Genomic DNA, 13003 nt, shown 5'->3' on the forward strand with positions numbered 1-13003 from the left:
AATGCAAACAGAGTTTACCAGCTGCGCCTCTAAAGTGATGGAGTGCCATCCTCCTTCCTCTGGTGGTACATGAGCTGTATTCTTCCAGGAATGCCTTCTCACCTGCTCCTTGTCAAGAGAAGCAGCTGACCACTCTCGAGAACACCTGCTCTGTCCCACCCCACTGTGTGTCTGCTGGAAAAAACTCAGAGCCAGTGCCTTGGGCATGCCGCCTGCCAAGCTGCTTCTCCTTTGTGAGCTGTGAAGTCCAGGATATTTCCAGGCCCTCTAAATCCTGTGGAACATGTACTGGCCATAGCACTGTTTCTGTCTTTGCTTTCCCCAGGCCAGGGGGAGCAATTAAGCTCAGCCCTGCTAATTAATGCACTGTGGTGAGACACTGTGAGTTTAGATAAACAATTCCTGAGCCAGGAAGTCTACTTTTTTTTGTTGCATTTTATTTTCCAGGGCTGATCACATTTCAGAGCTGTTTGTTGGGTGACAGGCAGATGGAAGAGGAGTGATGCTGAATGAGAGAGGAAGTGGTTGCCCAGTGTTAGGATTTGAGTGTCTGCATCTACAATTCCATGGTGCTCTTAAGAGCAAAAAGTACAGGGTGTCCTTGGATGGGAAGTGTGCTTGCTGCAGATGAGAGCTCAGGAACTGCTGGCCAGTGTCTCGGTGTGTTGGGGTGCTTCACTTCCGCCTTGTGCATGCCTACCAAGCTGTGCCCGTTATTGATAACAGTCATACATGGAAGATCACAGGTTTTTTCTGAGTTGCAGAAAAACATACATGATCGTGATCATTGTCTTGGTGACCGGTGGTAAAATATGCCTCTACATGTTGAATTTGGGAATAGCCCACATAGAAATTTCAGTCTAAATTTTTCCTGTAATTCTCCTCGCAAATTTTCCTTCATTTTTTTAGTAGTTTATTTTTTCCTACTTATTAGCAATAATGTCTTTTGGAGTCTTAACAATGCCTTTCATGGGGCCAGCGCTGTGGTGCAGGGAGTAAAGCTGCCACCTGCGGTGCTGGCATCCCATAGGGGTGCTGGTTCAAGTCCCAGCTGCTCCACGTCCTATCCTGCCAATGTGCCTGGGAAACAGAGGAAGATGGCCCAGGTGCTTGGGCCCATGTGGGAGACCCTGAAGAAGCTCCAGGCTCCTGGCTTCACATTGTCTGTGCTCTATCCATCGTGGCCATCTAGGGAGTGAACCGGAGGATGGAAGGTCTGTTTCTCTCTCTGCCTCTGCTGCTCTGTAACTCTGCCTTTCAAATAAATAAATCTTGAAAGCAAAATGCCTTCCAGGGCCCAGTGTTGTGGTGCAGAGGGTTAAGGCACCACCTGCAACACCAGCATCCCACATGAGCACCAGTTTGAGTCCCGGCTGCTCCACTTCCCATTCAGCTTCCTGCTAATGCACGTGGGAAGGCAGTGGAAAGTTACTCTGAGGCCTGTCTAGGAATGACAGCAGTGATGGATAATTTTGTTTGTCTTGGAGAGTGGCTTTGGGTGACCTAAACATTGAAGTATCTGAACTTTGAGAGTAAATGGATTGCTCTTCCAGGACTGATTGCAACAAAAGGTCTGGCCTCCGGGCTGAGAGAATTTGCCAGAAGACTGCTTTTGGAGTACATCTGCATCATCCGCTCTCATGGGTCTCGAGCCCACAGCCCCTCCTGCAGATTCTGCACTGCTCAGTCTTCTAATCGCATGAGCCAGTTCCTCCCTCTCTCTATAGGCAGATGGCTATAGATTGAAGTATATAGATACATCTGATAGGGGCCTGCTTATGTTACCTCCACCAAGGGGAGAACTCAAAGCAGAGACATTCGTCTATATTGCAAAAGTGAGAGCAGGATTTATTTAACCGTGGGAGAGCAAACGTACATTCAGGAATAAGGGTAGGCCACCCCACATGGAGAAATACACATCATCAGTGGGTGCCCACCCAAGAAAGAGAAAATAATAGCACCGCCTTTAAGCACAGTCCATGGAGAACAGAGACCCCTCCCCTGTTCTCAGCATCTTTTATGAGGTAGTGGGCAGCGCCTTAATTGGATAAGCACATGTGTGTGTAGTCTCAGCATGTGTAAAGCCTTTTGGGACTTTGACAACAGCTCCATGTGTGATGTGAATTGCAGATGGTTATCATGATGGCCAGAATGACACACAAGTGCATCGGGGAGGTGGGTGTATCCAGTTCCCAGTTGAGGACATTATATTGCAGGGCTGTGAGAATTCCCGCTCACTGAGACCTAACTAGTTACACCATACCCGGTCGATGCGTAGGTAGGTAGATCTCCGGTTAGTTGGTTCCCTGGAGAACCCTGACTAATATAACCATCACCTGCTTTTGATTGTTTCTCTGTGCTGCAGTGGGGACCTGAGAAATAGCTGGGTTAGGGGAGAAAGGAAGCAGCAGTAAAGGCCTTGACAGCTGTGGTTGAAGACAGTACTGTTGGCATGTGTTGTTTGGCTACTTATGCAAATCGCGAAAGTGACTGACTTTTCTTAGTAAAACAGAGATCAAGGGGGGGGGGGGGCGCAGCAGCAGTGGGACTGGGTATCAGTTCCTGATCACTGTTTGTCTTCTCTTTCATTTGCACTGCTTACTGCTCAGGACTGATCTCCATCCAGCCGTAATTCTGTCAACAGACTAACTCTAACAGATAATTTGACAATATCACTCCTCGGCTTAAGTGACTTTGATTACTTCCTGCTGTCTTATTGGTAAATCTAATTTCCTTGTCACAGTATACAAGGCACCTTAATGATCTGATTCCAAAAGACATTTCTCCTGAGTCTCACTGGGGTCCCTGCAGTCTCGTCGGCTCTGCACTTACTGATTCCCTCATCACTGCCTGAATGTACAATGGTGCTGGCAGATTTTCCTTCTATCTGGGATGCCCCGTTCCTGTTCTCCAGTGCCTGAATTTTCTTAAGGCCCTACTGGAAAAGGGAACTCAGCTGTAAACTATTTTCCATTCCATAGCATCAGAATAATCCCTTCTTTGTGCTGTCAGAGCACTTGTTGTACAGGGCTGTGATGTCACTGCCGCACTAGTTTTTCCTGGACTCTGCCACATGCGAGTTTGAGCCTGCTGCTGAGATGTTACCATAGACAAACGTGGTTTTGAAAATCAGCTGTGCACTGGGCATGCCCTGACACTGGGCATATCATTCCCTCACTTAGACCTCATTCCCTAACCTGTAAAATTGTGAAACTAATAGGAATATGAGAAAAATTAAAGGTTTTATTACATGCTACTTTTTAGAACAATGAATGGCATGTAGAAGCTCTAAATTATTAGTTTCAATTCATTTGTACATTGGCTCTTCAAGAAATACTTATTGAGTGTGTGTTACGTGCCAAGCATTGTTTATCTCCATCACCCTTATTGTTATTGAATTCCCATTTGTTTCTGAATGCCTTGCATCTAGCCCAATAAATGTCACAAAGATGTTCATTATATGTTTATTGATGTTAGAATTGTTTTGGTCATTAAGTTTAAACACTGGGAAATTGGATGTTCAGTCTTCAGTCTATTTATTAGATAAAAAATTTGCCACTGATAGCTATGAAAAACATGTCTGATACCCCAAAGCTGTTTTTCTTAATGGTAAAGTATTTAAATAACCTAATTAAAATGAAAGAATGTCTTCCTTGTATGCAAAATAACTATAAAGACAGTGCATTATGAAATTACATTGGAAGCACCAATTTATAAATGATGAGATTATATCTTCATGCTATATAGCAGACTCTAGTGTAATGAGATATAGATTCAGCCTTTGAAATGTTAACCTCAGCTCTTCAAAACAAAATCAGTATTACCTTCCAGCAGCTATATGTATATATATAAGAGTATGTATATATTTATATATACATATATATGTATAATTAGCCTTTGGCAGTAATGTGTAGCATCAAATGCCAAATATACCTAAATTTTTATAATTTTTAATGATTTATTTATTTATTTTAAAGGCATAATTACAGAGGTAGAGAGGAAGCGCTGATTCACTCCCCAAATCGCCGCAGCAGCCGGGACTGGGCCAGGTGCAAGCCAGAAACCTGGAACTCCATCTGTGTCTCCCATGTGGGTACAGGAGACCAAGGACTTGGGCCGTCTTCCACTGCTTTCCCAGGAGCATTAGCAGGGAGCTGGATCGAAAGTGGAGTGCCAGGGACTTGAACTGGCCCCTTCTATGGGATTGCAGCCGACAGCTTAACCCGCTGTGCCACAGCATCAGCTCCAATTTTATTATTTTTATGTATGTCATCTCTCAGTATCTGATACTTTATAAAGTTCAGTCAAAATCTTGAGAAACAGAAATGAATTTTTTTTTCATAAAGATAATGCACACATTCTTAACCATCAACTCTCGGTGACAAAGCTGATTTCCTGTATGCTCTGAGTGGGTGTTTTCAGAGGCAGGAATCTGTCCATTTGGGGACAGTTGACACAGACCAACTTGGTTTAACTGTACAATGTTACAGTGTTTTCAGGCCAACAGTGTGCATATAAATTTGTTACCATTTTTAGGGGTAACTTTCAGCAGTCTGATAAAATGTCAAATGCAGTAAGGCTGTGGACAGAGCAAGACAGATCTAGGTCTCTGATGCTGCCATTTAGAGCTCTCTTAGAATTTTACTACCTCATCACCTTCAGAGAGAAAACAGAAACACACAGACTGGCCCTCGGGAGCCCAGACTCTGGACTGCCCACTTTCAGTTCCACTGGGCCACAGATTCTCTGTGTATCATTTTAATCGTCTGTAAAACGAGGATGCTGAAAATAATGGTCCCTGCTGTGCAGGCTTGTCCTGACGATTCACTGGGTTGACCCATGTAAACTGTTCAGGATTGTGTATGCGTGGCACTGTGGCAAGCCTGTGCCCGGAGGCCCCTCCCCTCCCTGGAGAGATCCTCTCCATATGGGAATGGAGTGCTTAGGAACTCCACACACTGGAATCAAATCTGCCCTTCCCATGTGTGTTCCTCTAGTCTGTGGGTACCTGAGGTGCTATGGCAGCACCCTACCCATCAGCATCCTGGTGCTGGTTAACACAGGTGCTTATTAGCAAGTATCTCTGGAGACCTATTTGAACCACTAAAAGGTCTCATGTTGGTATTTCACACCATTGAAGTTCACAAATGCAGTCCTTAAGCTTGTGTAGAACCATGGCCATGTTACACCATAACAATACTATCAGTAATTTATACTTTAGATTGGCTTCATCTTTAATTTTACTTAAAGATGGTTGAGTACCAACAATATTTGGCAGGCCCTTTGTTGGACACTGCTACAAGAATCTAATGCAGTATTTCCGAAACCCAAGTGAAGCTATGGAAAACCTGAGCATGGTCTGGGCATGGAGAAAGTCTCAGCTGTGAGAGAGACTCTGTTCAGGGGCTCTGGGAAGGAAAAACTGAATCTGAAGGCACCGGCCACAAAAAAGTTATAGAAAAAGGAGATCCCACAGGAGAGAGTTAATAATGAGAAACCGGAAAAGGACACACAGATGTGTTTGACCTGCTTCAAATTGCTTTTCACCAACAGTCCTGGAGGAGGGTGACTTGGCATTGTCTTAGCATGGGTTTTCCACGCGTGGTTCTCAACCCTGCAGCGTCAACATCACTTGGGGACTTCTTAGACATGCACATTTTCAGGTTGTATTTTAGGCTTTCTGAAGCAGAAAGTCTGGGGTGCAGCCCAGCTGTGTGACTTTAACAAGCCCCTCAGGTGAAAACAACTGTCTTGATGTAATCGGAACTGTGTAGATGTAGCTTCCCGCATTTGTAAGTTAGTGGCAATGAAACTTTTAACACATCAGCATTGTGCACACCAAATAATGGCTGAGTACGTTCTGTGTTTCTGTCCTGAAGACAGAAAACAGTTAATTCCTGCTTTCTCCTTAGTGATAAAGACATAAACAAACAATTGAGAAAACAAGGCGGTATTTACTAAATGTCAAGTGATTATTTACAAAAACAAATGGTATGTGTGTTTAGAGAAAGCAGTGATAAACACAGGTGCAAGGGATTGGGAATGGAGCCAGGCAATGGGACTCAGGAGAGGAAGATGATCGGCTGAGCTCTGTGTTCTTAGACAAGGCTTCTACTCGATGCAAGTAGAGGAACAAACTGCCACAAGACCGGTGGTCTCAAACAGCACTTTATGATTACCCTCCGGATCCTGGGATTTGGGGAGCTTAGCTGGGAGGTTCTTGCATGGGTTCTCTTTGTTGCAGTCTGAAGCCAGAGCTGGATTTTGTTCAATGAGGCTGGGTGTCCATGAGTCCTCACTTTCATGTTTGGTCTCATTGTCTCTGCTGCCAGTGTCTCATCCTCCAGGGCCTCTCCATGACCCTAAGGCTTCTCGTGTCGCTGTATTAGGGCAGACACTCCTCCTGCAATGCAGACGGCCCCCAGGAGCCATCTCCTGAAAGACCTGCAGATGGCAAAGCCTCAACCCCACCATATCCTGCTGGTTCGAAGCAGTCACGGGTCAAGGGGAGTGGGACCCGTGGGTGCGAGTACTCACAGACGTGATTTGTGGTAGGAATGTCTTCGGACACTAGCTACCACAGGTCACTGACACGTTTGAAAATGTTAGCTTTGGGGCCGGCGCCGCAGCTCACTAGGTTAATCCTCCGCCTTGGGGCACCGGCATACCGGGGTTCTAGTCCCGGTCAGGGCACCGGATTCGGTCCCGGTTGCCCCTCTTCCAGGCCAGGAGAAGCACCTGGCTCCTGCCATCAGATCAGCGCGGTGCGCCGGCCACAGCACCCCGGCCGCGGCGGCCATTGGAGGGTGAACCAACAGCAAAGGAAGACCTTTCTCTTTGTCTCTCTCTCTCACTGTCCACTCTGCCTGTCAAGAAAGAAAAAGAAAAAAAGAAAATGTTAGCTTTGGTCTAGATGATTCCACCTGTAGTCTTATGTATAGCTTTGCCTTTCTGTGGCACAGCCAATCTCTCTTCAGAAACCACAATACACCAGAGAGCACAGTGAAATGTATCATAAGTGACTACATTCAGATTTCTATTCCAAGAGCATTTTTCCCATTGGTTACCGGTATGGGATCTTGAAAGAGAAAAATCAAAGAAATTTTCCTTGAGGTTATAAGGCCTCTAGCACCCTTTCAGGAAATCCTGTCTGTCATGTTGATGATGCCTTTTGCTTTAGTGCATCAGTACCGAGTACACTAACGCCCCAGGCCATATCACGGTCGCAGAGCCCTGGCACACACGTGGGTATGTAAGCTTTTTAAATTGTATCTTCTAAGTTCATTTTAGTGTGCTTTTTTGTGGGAACTTTTATTCCATTAAAATCATTATGACTTAAAAGCTCAGTGATTCTATTCTGACCCAGATGTTTTGAAATACAGGGTTCTGTGGAGAAATGCAATACCCTCTAGGAAAACCTGTGGAGTGGAAATAAATGTGGGCTTTTTTAGAATTTCTCAAACATACTAGCACTATTGCCTAGAGTATTTATCTCTTGGGATCAAGCCAGATGCCAAGTCCTTGCATGAAAGTCATCAAAGTTTTACCAAAGAATTTAAACAGAATTCTGAGCTTTAAGTATTTAAAATTACTTTTAAAATAACTTATTCTCTAAAAAAATAGTAAAGAATTTTTAGAACATCTGAATTTATACTAAAAGTCTTTAAAACTGTTCTTCATGAGATTGTCCAAAACACCTTTTCCTGAATGTATTACTAGATACCTAAACGTTTTAAGAGCAGATTTCAGAATAAAGGAAAGCAACAGTTCAGTTTATAGGTAGAAACATCTGTCACCATAACACTGGCATATAGAGTGATCTTTAAAATGTTCCCAATCTCCCACCTTTGGTCCCCTGGCTGTTGTGGGCATTTGAGGAGTGAACTGACAGATGGAGTCTCTTGCACTCCCTTCCACCCTCCTATCTCTCCCTCCCTCCCTTCCTCTTAAACACATACATTAAAGAAAAATATAAGTTCATGGAAAATGGAATTAAAAATTTTTTGGTGCAGTGTTTTTTTTTTTAAATCTATGCAGTTTTTTTTTTCATACTAAACATTTTGCAGGAACATTTTGAAGGGCTCACATATTATAAGTAACGGCTCACTCAATTTGATATTTCCCTGTCTTTTGTCGCTTTTTCCACTAAAACATGTCAAAGAGTATCCTTAAAATTGGATTAAAAGCTAGGCTCCTGTTTTGACAGTGAAACAGGGTGTTACGGCTAGGAATTTTCATGCATTCAAAGCACTGGCAATGGGGATGGTGTGCTTTCCCGGGCAACCTGCTGCCATCAATTCATTATTTTACTAGCTGGGTTTTTACTGCATGGACTTAGCCGTTAAAGAACCCTAAAAACAACTGTTCAGATTAACTTATCATTGCAGTTATTATACGCATACATAGAATATTGAAAGCAAATTAGTGCTGTTACATTGATTATTATAGAATTAAATAAATGAATTAGAACTTAGCACCAGTCTCATGTTTCCTAAAGGAAAAAAAATATCAGCTGTAATGAAATTACATTATCAGCTGTATGAAACTGCTCTTGGGAGATTCAAATAAAAATGTGTTAAAGCGTGCATATATTCTATTATTTACCTTTATACAATCTTGTAGCACTTAAAAACAGATATTAAGGTAATGAAAAAGTCACTTATGGTTTCTATATAGGGAGAAAATAAAATTCATCCCCCAAGGCTTCTGTTAATATGGCTGTAATGTGAATAAATCTTCTGAATTATGTAAGAATGTATTAGCAAAAGGGATTCTTGTTGGTTGAACACTTAGTTTCTTTTGGCTAAATATGTAAGTAATACAACATGTGCAATTTTGTAGCCCTTTGAGGACAACATAACTTTATGAGTGCTATTTCAAATGGAAAAATAAACACCTGTTTAAATGCTCATGTAAATATTACTTTTGGAAGTCATATTACCACTCTATATCTGTTTTTCCCCTCCAAAACTACTTAACACATAAATTATACTTTTACATAAATAACTTAGCTAAAATTTATAAATAATAGTCTATTTCACTGATAATTTTCCTGTTTTTGTTCCCCTATTGAGTATGTTTTCCCGAATATCACCTTTATCTGTTGCTTTTAAAGGAATAATTAACTAACCCAGAAACCTCAATATCAATTTACAAATGGATTGAAGATTTACTGCCATGTCGGTTAATGAAAACCATGGCATTATGGCATTAGTTGAAGTGTCTATTTGTTGTGGGCTGATTCAATATTAACTTTAATGATGGAATTTCCAGAGTTGGAAGTGATCATGTGTTGTTCCCTTGTGTAGCAGGGTTTCACTCCCTTATTATGTGTTAGACTTTTTGATTTTTATATTTCTTCAAATTATTTATTTGTTTATTTGATAAAGTAACAGGGAGAGGGAAGAAATGAGTGGAGAGAGAGAGAGCAAGCGAGCGAGACAGAGAGAGATCTCCTATCCACTGGTGCACTCGCCAAATGGCCACAACATCTGGGACAGAAGCCAGGAGCCCAGAACTCCATCTGAGTCTCCCATGTAGGTGGCAGGAGCCCAAGCTCTGGGTCATCGTTCACTGCATTCTCAGGCGCATTAGCAGGGAGCTGGATCTGAAGCAGAGCAGCTGGGACTTGAACCAGTGCTCTGAAATGAGATGCTGGCATTGCAAGATGTGGTTTAACCTGCTGTATCACAGTGCCAGCCCCTGTGCTGGACACTTTTAGTGAGTATATACTGAATGACAAATTTACTTTAGGAAATCCATCTTGATGCTAAGACTCAAGCAGACTTTCTTTTAGTTTTTTACTCTGGATGGATTTTATGTTTGTAGAAAAATTATGACCATGGTATAGAGTGTTCCGATATGACCACCACTCATCTTTCGCTAGAGTTAACATTTTATATAGTTATCATATTTTACATATTTTGTCAAAACTAAGAAATTAACATTGGTGCAGTGCTATTAACTAGCCTTTTTATTATTACTAGTCCACCATTTTTTTTTTACTCATGTCCATTTTCTTTTATAGGATCCAATCTGAGATACCACATTGCAATTACCAGTTGTTTCACCTTCTGTCCTTTTATTTATAACAGTTATTTTTGAGATTGATTGATTTATTATTTGAAAGAATTACAGAGAGGCAGAGGCAGAGAGAGAAAGAGAGAGGTCTTCCATCCTCTAGTTTATTCCCCAGATGGCAGCAATAGCTGGAGCTGTGCTACTCCAAAGCCAGGAGCTTCTTCTGGGTCTTCCATGTGGGTACAGTGGCCCAAGGACTTGGGCCATCTTCTGCTGCCCACCCAGGCCATAACAAAGAGCTGAATCAGAAGTGGAGCAGCCGGGACTCGAACCAGCACTCACATGGGATTCCGGCACTACAGGCAGCGGCTTTACCTGCTACAGCACTGGCCCCTGTAACAGTTTTGAGAAGACTTTGGGTGTTTGTGTCCAAAGTAATTAAGTGTTAATCGCTTCTGATACATTGATTTAGAAATGAACATTTCATTCATGTGTCAATTTGCTCTTTAGTTTTTGAGTGTCTTTCACAATACACTGTTTTTGGCACAGGGACACAAACATGGGTAGAATTTTGTCCTGTAGAGGCTCAACCATCTAATGGAAATAAGGATTCTAGCCATGACTTGTGTGCTGCAACAGAAGAGTAGAGGGGAGCTAAGGGGAAGCACCAGAAGCCAGGGGGAGACATTGGAGGAGGTCTTTAAGGTAAGACCTTGACAGAAAAATCCTATGGGGGCCGATGATAGGTGTAGTGGGTAAAGCTGCCGCCTACAAGTGCCAGCATCTGTATGGGCACCAGCTTGAGTCTCAGCTGCTCCACTTCTAACCCAGCTCTCTGCTATAGCCTGGGAAAGCAGTGGAAGATGGCCCAAGTCCTTAGGTCCCTGCACCCGTGTGGGAGACTCAGCGGAGGCTCCTAGCTCCTGGCTCCGGATTGGCACAGCTCCTGCTGTTGCAGCCAACTGGGGAGTAGACTAGCGGATGGAGGACCTCTCTCTCTCTCTCTCTCTCTCTGACTCTCTGACTCTCCTTCTCTATGTGTGTAACTCTTTCAAATAAATAAATAAATCTTAAAAAGAAAAATCCCATGAACAACGCATACAGTCACACAGTGGAGAAACACACAGCTTAGTTACTGATAAGGCTGGCAGAAGTGAGAGAGAAGAGGATACGGTGGTCAGGAAATCAGTATCTGAAAGCCTTGGATGTTCTGCTAAAAAGTTGTGGGCTTTGTTTCATATACAATGAAAGCTATTGTATTTCCTCCCCTCATAGCAGATCCTATGAAATACTTGTCCTGTATTTTTTGACAGCCTGCTGTAAAATCGTTAGATCACTCTGGGGAGTAATCTGTATGAGACTTTTATTCAGAACACTTTCTCTCAAACACCATGTTTCTCTTTCTCCTCATCCTTTGAGAAGGATTAGGAAACTCTTTGGGGAAAAGCTATCACTCATAAACCTTTGTAGAAGTTATCTGTCTCAGGGGCTGGTAGTGTGGCACAGTGGGTTAAGCTGTGTTGTGCAGTGCTGGCATCCCATATAGACACTGGTTCGAGTCCCAGCTGCTCCACTTCTGATCCACCACCCTGCTAATGCAACTGGGAAAGCAGTGGAAGTGCTTGGGAGACCCAGATGAAATTCTGGCTTCAACCTGGCCCAGAGCTGGCTATTGTGGCCATTTGGGGAATGAACCAGTAGATGGAAGATCTCTCTCTTTCTCTGTCTCTTCCTCTCTTTCTGTAAGTCTGACTTTTAAATAAATCTTTAAAAAAAATAAGTTAGCTGTCTGAAAAATAAATGTTAGCAAAAAGAATGAAAACATATCTATGTTTCAACTCTATTTTCTGAATTCCCATAATTCCTACAGATAAGTGAATAGGGCAAAATGGTCAAAAATTGTTAACTCTTAAAATAAATTTTGACATTGCTAAGAGTACAAAGAATAAAGCCTCATGTTGCATCCCATAAATATGTTTTTATAAAAAAGAAATATGATTATTACAGAACCAAGGACTATAGTGAAACACACACACACACACACACACACAAAAACACTGCTGAAAATCTGCAATTGGTTTTCTGAGTGCAGAAATGTTTCCTTCATTAAAAGCTTAGCATTTTAAAAGTCCAATAGTTTGTTGAAATTTCTAAGCCAAGCATCAAGAGAAGAGATTTCATTCTGCAAGACATAGGAGTAAATTATACACTTTAAAGGATGGCCAGCCTGTTTTTGTCTCTGTGAGAATCTGGTGTTATTTAGAGCTTGCTACTCAGTGTGTGATCCGCATCACCTGGGAGCTACTGAATCAGGCTCTGCATTGGTAAGGAGGTTCCCCAGGTGATTTGACGCCCATTCAGATTTTAGCAACACTAATTTAAGACCTTGTTTATTCAGTTTTAAATTTTTATGAAGAAGTATGAGATAGCCATAAATAAAATCATTTCCATAGTTTGCTTTAAAAAAAAAAACATGTCAGTATAACACATGCATGCTAAAATTCTAAAAAGAAAGAACACTACATATTATTATCCATCTTTTTAAATATGCATTTTATTTTTACCTAAGAGCATGCAAGGGACAAATGGGAAAATTGTTTTTAAGCATCTCTAAATGTCAACTCATTACATTTCACTCCTTCTCATTATGTATTTTTAATGACTGAATGAAATTTGTTATCTCAATCTTCCAAGAAAGTTTTAGATCTGAAACTTTAAATGCCAAGTCCTTTAACACTCAAGTATTCAGGTTATGTTAAAGATTTTTTAAATTTCTTGGAAATTTATTGGTGAGATTTTAATATTCTATATAATTTCTATAAGAACTATAGCCCCTTACATTCTTTTAAGTGAAATTTTAATAAATGAAAGAAATAATTTACCTTTCTCAAGACTTATATATTTTACCTAATTATTTGCTTCTAGAAATGTCTTCTCAAAACTTAACTTATTATATGCAAGCTATTGTTAGATTTACAGTGAG

The 13003-nt window shown here is 41.8% G+C and overlaps 1 protein-coding gene across 11 annotated transcripts in view; it reads left to right on the plus strand.

The window, feature by feature from the left end:
- The window catches only part of MARCHF1 (membrane associated ring-CH-type finger 1), a 1003118-nt gene that overhangs the window by 471826 nt on the left and 518289 nt on the right, over window positions 1-13003 (plus strand). Inside the window, exon 1 of one of the 11 annotated variants that reach the window (XM_070047276.1) lies at window positions 12171-12344. The exons of the other annotated variants lie outside the window; for them this stretch is intronic. The gene's annotated coding sequence lies outside the window, so the exon portion shown is untranslated. Of the gene's footprint in view, window positions 1-12170; window positions 12345-13003 lie in introns of those variants that run through there. 11 annotated transcript variants of the gene reach the window in all.

This window comes from Oryctolagus cuniculus, chromosome 8, assembly GCF_964237555.1.
Source record: "Oryctolagus cuniculus chromosome 8, mOryCun1.1, whole genome shotgun sequence".
In the NCBI taxonomy this organism is placed as follows: domain Eukaryota; kingdom Metazoa; phylum Chordata; class Mammalia; order Lagomorpha; family Leporidae; genus Oryctolagus; species Oryctolagus cuniculus.